Source organism: Lepidochelys kempii, chromosome 3 (genome assembly GCF_965140285.1).
Source record: "Lepidochelys kempii isolate rLepKem1 chromosome 3, rLepKem1.hap1, whole genome shotgun sequence".
Classification (NCBI taxonomy): Eukaryota; Metazoa; Chordata; order Testudines; family Cheloniidae; genus Lepidochelys; species Lepidochelys kempii.
In genome coordinates, this window is record NC_136382.1 from 146,708,309 (window position 1) to 146,716,580 (window position 8,272).

The following is an 8,272-nucleotide window of genomic DNA, read 5'->3' on the forward strand; positions in this document are numbered from 1 at the left end:
CATGAGTAACATCCATTTGCCACAGCTGATTTGCTGCGGTACCTCGGGGGTTAACGGCATAAGAAAAAGTAGGAGCAGCAGCAGCACAGTGGGGGCAGGAACGAACAATGGAACGTGCATAATCAGCAGGAATGTGAAACTGCCGGGCCAAAACAGAGGCAGACTGATGAAAAAAGGCATGGCTTTCAATGGGGTCAGAAAAAAGGGAATTTACCTGACCACGCAACGCGCAATCGGCGCGTGCATTGCCCTCAGTGAGTGGCCCAGGCAGAGGGGTATGACTGCGAATATGAGCAACAAAGTAAGGGAAATGACGAGTGGCAAGAAGACGCGCTGTGAGACGGCGAGTGAGACAACGTCGATCCAAAGCCTCCTCCACCCCGAGTTCGATCCTCGGCAGCTGGCACCTGATAGGGGACTAAAATCAATTGTGCAATTGACCGTCCATGCGGGAGCGACTGTGGAAGATGAGTCCACACCTGAACCTTAATAATGCCAGTGTAATCAGCATCAATGACCCCTGGGATGACAAAAAAGCCCTGTTTCCCAGCATGTGAGCGAGGGAGAACAAGACCTACAAAGCCGGCAGGGAGAGGTCCCATCACCTGTGTAGGTATGGCACAGACCTCCCCTGGCAGCTGAAAGTCAGTGTCCTCCTGCATGATCAAATCAAGCCCTGCACTTCCAGCAGTCGCTGCCCTCATAGAGTCTACGGATTCCAAGGCAGAGGAGCGATTGCCTGAGTAGGAAACACCCCCGTTTGGCCCTGGGTTCGGGGGGGACCCGTCGCGCGGTTTCCCGACCCGCTACGACACTGATTAGCCCAGTGATAACCTTTCCCACACTTGGGGCACTTCTTTGAGGGTCGGGCTGGTGCCTTAGATGAGCGGCACTCCCGCTGAAAATGACCCTCCTTTCCACAGCGGTAACAGCGCTTCCCCTCCTTCCCAGTTTTTCTGAGGGCGGCAGCCAGAACTCCAGCCTTGTGGGCTTGTGTGCCAATGTTCTGGCACGCCCGCAGCATGTCTGAGAGCTCTAAAATACCAGAGACTTGTGCTGCCTGGAGAGCACGGCGGCAATCCTCATTTGCATTTTCAACTGCCAATTTTAACAGGAGCTCGTGAGCTGCCTCAGTGTTATCCACCTGTCGGAGGATAGCCTCTTGCAATCTGTTGGTAAAATCCAAAAAGGACTCTAAGGCACCCTGACGGATACTGACAAAGCTTTTGGTAGGCTTGCCTGAATCCGGGACCTTCTTGAAAGCATGCTGGGCACAGGTGGAAATAATGGGGAAGACGGCCTGAGGGAGTTGAGACTGCATCTCAATAGTAGCAAACTGGCCCTCCCCTGCCAAATGCTCATAAATGATACCTTGCTCTCTATATACCTGGGCTTGGCGTTCTGCCATCTGCCGATACTCACTAAGCCAAATAACATACTGACTGGGTGACAACATCATGCGCAGCAGCGTTTTCCAATCCTCAGGGATTAGGGAGTACCCAGCACCCATCCCTTCAATGAGACCACGCACAAAGGTGCTAGTCAGGCCAAATTCACGAATTGCTTTCTTTACCTCTCTAACCACCGAGTATGGCAGAGTGGTCCAGGTGCCCACGGGGTTGCCCTGGTCATCATTCTGCCAGGTCACCGGGCAAACGGAGACCAGATCAGCCAGCTCCTCTGCTGTAAGATCTGATCGAGCTTTCGCCGCGTGAACCATTTGTTGCACCAGCGAAAGCTTCTGAGCAGATGCAGATGACTCTCTGGGGGGCCCCACGGGGGGAGGGTGATCACACACCGGCTCCGGTGGGGAAGGCCAGGGAGGCGGTGGTAATAGAGGCACTGGGGGTGAAGCAGGGGGAGGGATGGCTGCAGGAGCGGACGGGGGTGGCAGGATCGGCAGCTCCTCTGTTGGGGCTGGAGAGGGCCTTTCCGAGGCGACACGCTGTGTCGCATCGCCAGGAGGGGGGATGGCTGCAGGGGCGGACGGGGGCGGCGAGAGCACCAGCCTCGCGAGGGAGGGTCTGTCCGAGGCGACACGCTGTACCACGTCGCGGCAGAGGTGCCAGGCATGTAAAGCCTGCACGGGTGCCCGAGGCTCTTTGTGCAATGTCTGGCCCAATCGCTCCCAGTCCGCTAGCTTAAGGCTTCCAGCTTCAGGATACCACGGGCACTTGGCACGCACCTCCTGTAGCAGGAGAGTGAGTTCTCGAGCCGGGCAGTCATGCTGAGCCTTACGCAGCAAATACTGCAGCTCATTGCGGTGTTGCACTTGCAAAGCAGAGAGGGAGCTTCCCATACTTACCACAATGAAAAATACTCACCGGGATCCACGAAGTGGATGAGTGACGCGTCTGAAACCCTTGCCGGGCGAGGTGAGTGCTGAGGGCCCCACGTTGGGCGCCAGTTGTTGCGGTTCAGTGATGAGACAGAACACAGCTTTATGCAAGCAAACAGGCTGGTCAGCGGAGATGGGCTGTTCTGCCCCCCCTGCCTTCCACCTTCTCCTTTTATTATATTTCTCCCCCTAAGCATTACACACTGCTACACAAAGGAATGTATGACGTTGATTCATATGCTTAGTTACCATCCTCTATCTACTACAATCCTGGTTCTCAGGCCTTGAGCCCAGGCTAAAGAAACCTCCCACAGTTGCTGTCCAAACAATCAAGTTCTCAGGGTTCATATCTAGCCCTTGTCCTTGGATAGAGCAATGTGTGCATTGCTCCTAGGAAACAGTCAGGGTGTGCCCCGCCTGCTTCCAGGTGGAATAGCTAGACATTAACCCTTCAGCTGTGTAGACATACTCTTAGATATTCCAAAGGCAGGCCACACTGAGGAACATGCAAGCAGCAAGAACTCTTAAGCACACCTTCTCAGTCTTCAGCTTGCCACCAGTGTAGTGCAAATTATGGGAAATGCATCATTAAGGCGCAGAATTTTCCTCTCATAAGAACGGCCACACTGGATCAGACCAAAGGTCCATCAACCCCAGTATCCTGTCCTCTGACAGTGGCCAATGGCAGGTGCCCCAAAGGGAATGAACAGACAGGTTATCATCAAGTGATCTATGCCTTGTCACCCAATCCCAGCTTCTGGCAAACAGAGGTTAGGGACACCATTCCTGCCCATCCTGGCTAATAGCCACTGATGGACCTATCTTCCATCAATCTATCTAGCTCCCTTTTGAACCCCATTATAGTACTGGCCTTCACAACACTGTTGCCAGCACCCAGTGCTGAGAGGCTAAACAACAGCTGAGGTTGGTTTGCGACCCGGTGTGCTACACCCAATAATCACAACGGGGTGGAGAAGCAGAAAAGTTTATTTGCAGCTGCAAAAAGGTATGGGGAGAATAAAATCTCAAATCCTGCACACAGAGCAGGAAGTTACACAGGCTTTTAGACATCCTTTTTCCCAGCATACTTATCCAATAGCAAGCTGCCCTAAGTATCCATAGAGCCAGCCAATTCAGTTCCCAGCTAGTTCCCTTGTTCTCTGTATCATTTGTTAAACCATACATAAAACTGCTTTATTCAGCATTGTTCTTTCATATCTGCGCTGTTCGGCCTTGCTCAGTTTCAGGCAGTCTGACTCTGCAACATATTGTTGCAGATCCTCAGCATAACTGCTGCGAGTGCCTCCAGGCAAGTGGGGGGGGGGGCAAGGACACTTGGGCCTAGTGCGAAGGGGCTTCATCGACACTCGTGATCTTCCATTCCCTCGAGTTACCTAGTGGCCATGCCCCAGTGTCCCCAACAACTCCCTCCTTTGAGAACACTCAACAACCTTGGCTCTGAGTTTTCTCACTTGGGCTACTTATGTCTTTACAATAGGACTTTGCATAAGCACTTTGTGATAGCCCTGAAGAGAATGACTTATTAACTTTTGCAAAAGGGCCCTGACACATGATACTGCACAGCATAATACCAGTAATACAAGCAATACAGGAAAGAGAAGTTTCAATAACAGGCTAAATAAACCACCAAGCCAAAACGACAAACCCCAGCCTGAAAACAAGGTTTGCAACCAATCGCTCTCTGGGGCAGTATAGGCAACTTGTGCTTCGGCTCGGGCATGGGCCTCAGCCTGTACCACCTTTTCATAGATTTCATAACTGCTCTCATTTACATATACACAACATCGGGGCCCGACGAGGGCACAAATCCCTCCTTGGGATGCCAAGAGATAGTCCAAAGCCAGCCTGTTTTGGAGGGAAAACATCCTGAGCTGCTGTACCTCTTTATTTAATGTTTTTCTGCTGACCCTAAATCACTAACCGAGTCCTCTAACTCTAAGGCCACTTTCTCAAGTACCATTTGCAGCCTTACAGTATAGCGGCCTATGCATGCCATGGCTGGCCCGGTAAACAGTGGCGCTATTCCCAGTACAGAGCACCCTACAAGCTTCTCGGTTGTAAGGGAATTCTTCATATTGCCCTCCAATGCCGTAGTCAGTCACCGCAGGGTCTTTTCTCGTGACTCAACAGAGGTGTCTCGGGCATTTCTAATCTTTCCTTTGGGCAGTGTGGCAGTTATGGAAAGATGAGGAACTCCATGAGCTACATAACAGCTACCTGTCCAGTTGGCTGGTAGCACCTTGTAAGCCTTTCGGCCACATACAAAATAGTGACCCTGTAGGGCCCAGTAAGGACTGTTTCCTAAGAGGATTCCTGGGATATTTAAAGCTGCTTTTCCAAACAGTTCATATGCCCCTAAGGGGGCATCCCATCCTCCTGATTGGGTACAAGTGGGGGCATTTCTAATTGCGCCGTTCAAATTACACTCGCCATAGGGACCACTACAAACCCACCATTGGCTTGCTACATTGGCAATATTAACTGGACGGCAAGTTATATTTCCTTTTATATTTATATTTCTTTTCCTTTGTGGTAAGATTATTTGTAAGAGTTTCCCTAAAAGGGGAGGAACCATTACACCCACACTGTTGGCCTCCCGTTTTGGTCTTTATCCAATACCCATCAGCCCACTGTGTAATAACACAGGAGCTTTTCCCCACAGGACGCCCATAGTGATCAGATTGGTTTCGGGTAAAACATAACACTCCCTCAGTGAGTACTGCAACTGAATACTCCTGGTCCTGATAGGTGGCTTGCTGTAAAGAGGTCTTATTTCAGAACGGCGAGTTCGTTCTTTCCTGCTCTTTGGTGGCGGCTAATTCTGCTAGGATCAAGGGCAGCATGTCAATGGGCATTCCCGTTTTGGGGGACAGTGGAGTTGGAGCACATACCCAGCAACCAGTCTGGTTTGTTAAAGTAGCAACGTGGTGCGCAAGCGAAACAAAGGAGTTATGCTCCCGATATGCATGGTTTGGAAATAACAATACAGAGAATAACAATGGGTTATTCACAATAATATTAACAATAACAAATAATAATAATAATTGGGTAACAATACAGAGAATAACAATATTACCCAATTAATTATCACCAGAGTCTTTTTAACCCAGGGTCTCCAGTACCTGGGTGGGCCTATTTTAGCGTTAAGGTGCCCACTATTTGTGTCTTTTAAACAGTAGCTTTAGCCCGAGATCGTCACTAGATGAGGAGTTAGCAAGTTGGACGGTCCACTGTTCTGCTGACGAGGGCGCGGGTACTGCCTTCAGACAAGAGTGATGGATCCAGTTCTTGTGTCCCTCGATCTTTGCTGCTGTATGGGAGATCAGCAGGGTCCTTTCCACTTTTCCTGGAGAGGCTCGTCTTTCCAGGTACGAACAAGCACGGAGTCACCGGGCTGTAAGGAGTGGACGGGAGAGTCCAAGGGGAGAGGCTGGGAATCCTTGGTATACCTGTGAAGAGACAAGAGAACAGCAGACAGGGAACACATATACTGTGACAAACCGTTACCCAGCTCCCATTCCCCTGACAGAACCGGGGTGCCATTCATAGGCCATGCCCTTCCAAACATAATTTCAAAGGGACTAAGCCCTAATCTACCCTTAGGGAGAAGGTGGATACAGAGTAGGATGAGGGGCAAAGCATCAGGCCATCACAGTGAGGCTTCTTGGCACACTTTTGAGAGATGCCGTTTAAGGGTCTGATTGGTCCGCTCCACTACACCACTGGCTTGCGGTCTCCAGGGCGTATGGAGTTTCCAGGGGATCTGTAAGGCATATGAGACGCTTTGAATGATTTTTGACGTGAAATGTGTCCCGTTGTCAGATTCCATCCACAGGGGGAGTCCAAAGCGAGGAATGATCTCCTTAACAAACTTGAGGGCCTCTGTTTTGGCAGTGCAATTACGGCATGGGAAGGCTTCTGGCCATCCACTATGACAAGGAGACAACCCTTGGGTCCGGGGAAACTCGGGAAACTCAGTAAAGTCTATTTGCCACACTTGTCCGGGGCCCGGAGTGGGTTCTAGGGCAGCTGGTGGCACAGGATGTCCCGGTCGGGGGTTATTCTTTTGGCAGACTAAGCAGTCCGCTTGTACCTGGGCAGCCAGGGGTAGGAGTCCAGAAGTGATAAAGTATTTTCCCATTAGCTGGATAAGTGCTTCCCTGCCAGCATGAGTGGTTTGACGCAGTTTCTGCAGCACTGGCCGGATCAGGCCCTTTGGTAAGAGGACCTTCCCTTCCGGGGAATGGAGCCATCCCTCCTTTTCCCGGAGACTGAGTTTGTCAGTTAGCTGTCTCTCCTCCCCAGAGTACTGAGGGGTTGGAAGCTCCCCTACTGATGGGATAAGGACATGCATATGGGCGTCCTCAATCTGAGGGGATGGCAGGGTGGCAGCATGCTTAGCCTCTCTATCTGCCCGGGCGTTACCTCTGGCCACATCTTGATCTTCCCTTTGATGGGCTTTACAGTGTACCACCGCCACTTCCGCGGGAAGTTGTATGGCTTCTGGGAGCTGGAGGGTTTGGGGCCCATACTTGACTGGGGAGCCTTGGGCTGTCAGCATTCCCCTTTGCTTCCATAGGCCAGCATGAGCATGCAGCACACCAAAAGCATACTTTGAATCAGTAAAAATGTTGACCCGCTTTCCTTTTGACAGTTCAAGTGCACGGGTCAGGGCTATTAGTTCGGCAAGCTGGGCAGAGGTCCCAGCAGGCAAACCTTCAGCTTCCACAGTGTCATGGAGGGTCACAACAGCATAACCCGCCCTCCTTTGCCCATCTATTACAGTACTGTTACCATCAGTGTACCACTCATAATCTGCATTTGGGAGGGGTATATCCTTTAAATCTGGACAGCTGGAGTACTGAACATCTATGATCTCTAAACAGTCATGTTTCTGTTCCTCTGTTTCTGGCAAGAGAGTGGCTGGGTTAAGGGAGGGGCAAGGCTGTAAGGTGACTTCAGAGTTCTCTAACAGCTTAGCCTGGTACCGAGCAATCCGAGCCTGGGTGAGCCAAAGCCCTCCCTTTGCATCCATAAGGCTCGGACCATATGGGGAGTATAGATTTGCATAACCCCTCCCAATGTTAGCTTCTCGGCTTCCTCAAGCACTAGGGCAGTAGCTGCGAGTGCCCATAAACATGCCGGCCAACCCTTCGCAACCTGATCCAGTTGCTTAGAAAAATAAGCCACGGGACGTCTCCATGCTCCTAACAGCTGTGTAAGCACTCCTAGGGCCACCCCCTTTCGTTCATGTACATACAACTGAAATGGCTGAGAGAGATCCGGCAGGCCCAGAGCCAGGGCTTCCATCAGTTTTCTTTTCAGGATTTTAAATGCCCTGTCAGCCTCTGGGGTCCAATAGAAGGGGTCATGATCTGCTCCTTTTACACAGTCGTACAGGGGTTTAGCCCACAGTCCAAACTCTGGGATCCATATCCTGCAAAAGCCTGCCATACCCAGAAATGCCCTGAGCTGCTTACGATTACTTGGGGTAGGAACTTGACAGATAGCTTCCTTTCTTTCGCTTGAAAGCTGACACTCCCCTTGCCGTATGTGAAACCCGAGGTACCGTACCTCTGGGAGGGCGATTTGAGCCTTACTCCATGTTCCAGATATCCCTGGAGTCCAATAAAATTCAGGAGGCTCATGGTGGCTTTAAGGCAGGGGGTTTGGCCCACAGTGGCAATTAACAAATCATCTACATACTGCAGAAGGAGGGCCTCCTCATTATCCTACTCCTCTAGGTCCCTGGCCAGACCTTGGCCAAAGAGGGTGGGGGAGTTTTTAAATCCCTGGGCCAACACTGTCCAGGAAAGTTGCTTTTTAACCCTTTTTCGGTCCTCCCACTCAAAGGAGAAGATCTCCTGTGATGGGGTGGCAACTGGGATGGTAAAGAAAGCATCTTTCAGATTG